Below are 3737 nucleotides of genomic sequence, written 5' to 3'. Positions count from 1 at the left end.
GCGGCGGGGGTAGACCTGGTGTCCGCCGGCGGCGGGGTAGACCTGGTGTCCGCCGGCGGCGGGGTAGACCTGGTGTCCGGCGGCGGCGGGGTAGACCTGGTGTCCGCAAGCGGCGGGGTAGACCTGGTGTCCGCCGGCGGCGGGGTAGACCTGGTGTCCGCCCCCCCACCCGCTCCTTACCGACCGGCGGCGGGGTAGACCTGGTGTCCGCCTGCGGCGGGGGTAGACCTGGTGTCCGCCGGCGGCAGGGTAGACCTGGTGTCCGCAAGCGGCGGGGTAGACCTGGTGTCCGGCGGCGGCGGGGTAGACCTGGTGTCCGCCGGCGGCGGGGTAGACCTGGTGTCCGCCGGCGGCGGGGTAGACCTGGTGTCCGCCCCCCACCCGCTCCTTACCGACCGGCGGCGGGGTAGACCTAGTGTCCGCAGCGGCGGGGTAGACCTGGTGTCCGCCCCCCCACCCTGCTCCTTAACCGGCCGGCGGCGGGGGTAGACCTGGTGTCCGCCGCGGCGGGGTAGACCTGGTGTCGCACGGCGGCGGGGTAGACCTGGTGTCCGCAAGCGGCGGGGTAGACCTGGTGTCCGCCGGCGGCGGGGTAGACCTGGTGTCCGCAAGCGGCGGGTTAGACCTGGTGTCCGGCGGCGGCGGGGTAGACCTGGTGTCCGCCGGCGGCGGGGTAGACCTGGTGTCCGCAAGCGGCGGGGTAGACCTGGTGTCCGCCGGCGGCGGGGGTAGACCTGGTGTCCGCAAGCGGCGGGGTAGACCTGGTGTCCGCCGGCGGCGGGGTAGACCTGGTGTCCGCCGTCGGCGGGGTAGACCTGGTGTCCGCCACCCCACCCGCCTGCTACCGACCGGCGGCGGGGTAGACCTGGTGTCCGCAAGCGGCGGGGTGAGAACCTGCGTCGCCCCCCCACCCGCTCCTTACCGGCCGGCGGCGGGGTAGACCTGGTGTCCGGCGGCGGCGGGGTAGACCTGGTGTCCGCAAGCGGCGGGGTAGACCTGGTGTCCGCCGGCGGCGGGGTAGACCTGGTGTCCGCCGGCGGCGGGGTAGACCTGGTTTCCGGCCCCCCACCCGCTCCTTACCGACCGGCGGCGGGGTAGACCTGGTGTCCGCAAGCGGCGGGGTAGACCTGGTGTCCGCCCCCCCACCCGCTCCTTACCGACCGGCGGCGGGGTAGACCTGGTGTCCGCAAGCGGCGGGGTAGACCTGGTGTCCGCCCCCCCACCCGCTCCTTACCGGCCGGCGGCGGGGTAGACCTGGTGTCCGCAAGCGGCGGGGTAGACCTGGTGTCCGCCCCCCCACCTCCCTCGCTCCCGGCACGGCGGCGGACACCGGGTCGCCCCGGCTCCGGGGCCGGCGTGCCGCCGGGGAGGGCGCCGCGGGGTCGAGGCCGCCGCTCGCGGGGGCGGCGGGTCCGCCCCGCCGCGGGCAGGGCGGCGGACACCGGGTCGCCCCGGCTCCGGGGCCGGCGTGCCGCCGGGGAGGGCGCCGCGGGGTGCAGGCGGCCGCTCGCGGGGGCGGCGGGTCCGCCCCGCCGCGGGCAGGGCGGCGGACACCGGGTCGCCCCGGCTCCGGGGCCGGCGTGCCGCCGGGGAGGGCGCCGCGGGGTGCAGGCGGCCGCTCGCGGGGGCGGCGGGTCCGCCCCGCCGCGGGCAGGGCGGCGGACACCGGGTCGCCCCGGCTCCGGGGCCGGCGTGCCGCCGGGGAGGGCGCCGCGGGGTGCAGGCGGCCGCTCGCGGGGGCGGCGGGTCCGCCCCGCCGCGGGCAGGGCGGCGGACACCGGGTCGCCCCGGCTCCGGGGCCGGCGTGCCGCCGGGGAGGGCGCCGCGGGGTGCAGGCGGCCGCTCGCGGGGGCGGCGGGTCCGCCCCGCCGCGGGCAGGGCGGCGGACACCGGGTCGCCCCGGCTCCGGGGCCGGCGTGCCGCCGGGGAGGGCGCCGCGGGGTGCAGGCGGCCGCTCGCGGGGGCGGCGGGTCCGCCCCGCCGCGGGCAGGGCGGCGGACACCGGGTCGCCCCGGCTCCGGGGCCGGCGTGCCGCCGGGGAGGGCGCCGCGGGGTGCAGGCGGCCGCTCGCGGGGGCGGCGGGTCCGCCCCGCCGCGGGCAGGGCGGCGGACACCGGGTCGCCCCGGCTCCGGGGCCGGCGTGCCGCCGGGGAGGGCGCCGCGGGGTGCAGGCGGCCGCTCGCGGGGGCGGCGGGTCCGCCCCGCCGCGGGCAGGGCGGCGGACACCGGGTCGCCCCGGCTCCGGGGCCGGCGTGCCGCCGGGGAGGGCGCCGCGGGGTGCAGGCGGCCGCTCGCGGGGGCGGCGGGTCCGCCCCGCCGCGGGCAGGGCGGCGGACACCGGGTCGCCCCGGCTCCGGGGCCGGCGTGCCGCCGGGGAGGGCGCCGCGGGGTGCAGGCGGCCGCTCGCGGGGGCGGCGGGTCCGCCCCGCCGCGGGCAGGGCGGCGGACACCGGGTCGCCCCGGCTCCGGGGCCGGCGTGCCGCCGGGGAGGGCGCCGCGGGGTGCAGGCGGCCGCTCGCGGGGGCGGCGGGTCCGCCCCGCCGCGGGCAGGGCGGCGGACACCGGGTCGCCCCGGCTCCGGGGCCGGCGTGCCGCCGGGGAGGGCGCCGCGGGGTGCAGGCGGCCGCTCGCGGGGGCGGCGGGTCCGCCCCGCCGCGGGCAGGGCGGCGGACACCGGGTCGCCCCGGCTCCGGGGCCGGCGTGCCGCCGGGGAGGGCGCCGCGGGGTGCAGGCGGCCGCTCGCGGGGGCGGCGGGTCCGCCCCGCCGCGGGCAGGGCGGCGGACACCGGGTCGCCCCGGCTCCGGGGCCGGCGTGCCGCCGGGGAGGGCGCCGCGGGGTGCAGGCGGCCGCTCGCGGGGGCGGCGGGTCCGCCCCGCCGCGGGCAGGGCGGCGGACACCGGGTCGCCCCGGCTCCGGGGCCGGCGTGCCGCCGGGGAGGGCGCCGCGGGGTGCAGGCGGCCGCTCGCGGGGGCGGCGGGTCCGCCCCGCCGCGGGCAGGGCGGCGGACACCGGGTCGCCCCGGCTCCGGGGCCGGCGTGCCGCCGGGGAGGGCGCCGCGGGGTGCAGGCGGCCGCTCGCGGGGGCGGCGGGTCCGCCCCGCCGCGGGCAGGGCGGCGGACACCGGGTCGCCCCGGCTCCGGGGCCGGCGTGCCGCCGGGGAGGGCGCCGCGGGGTGCAGGCGGCCGCTCGCGGGGGCGGCGGGTCCGCCCCGCCGCGGGCAGGGCGGCGGACACCGGGTCGCCCCGGCTCCGGGGCCGGCGTGCCGCCGGGGAGGGCGCCGCGGGGTCGAGGCGGCCGCTCGCGGGGGCGGCGGGTCCGCCCCGCCGCGGGCAGGGCGGCGGACACCGGGTCGCCCCGGCTCCGGGGCCGGCGTGCCGCCGGGGAGGGCGCCGCGGGGTGGGGGCCTTGTGTCCGCCGGCGGCAGGGTAGACCTGGTGTCCGCAAGCGGCGGGGTAGACCTGGTGTCCGCAATCGGCGGGGTAGACCTGGTGTCCGCAAGCGGCGGGGTAGACCTGGTGTCCGCAAGCGGCGGGGTAGACCTGGTGTCCGCCGGCGGCGGGGTAGACCTGGTGTCCGCAGGCGGCGGGGTAGACCTGGTGTCCGCCGGCGGCGGGGTAGACCTGGTGTCCGCAGGCGGCGGGGTAGACCTGGTGTCCGCCGGCGGCGGGGTAGACCTGGTGTCCGCAAGCGGCGGGGTAGACCTGGTGTCCGGCGGCGGCGGGGTAGACCTGGTGTC

This window comes from Erithacus rubecula (genome assembly GCF_903797595.1).
Source record: "Erithacus rubecula genome assembly, contig: scaffold_332_arrow_ctg1, whole genome shotgun sequence".
NCBI lineage: Eukaryota > Metazoa > Chordata > Aves > Passeriformes > Muscicapidae > Erithacus > Erithacus rubecula.
This window is presented reverse-complemented; position numbering follows the sequence as displayed.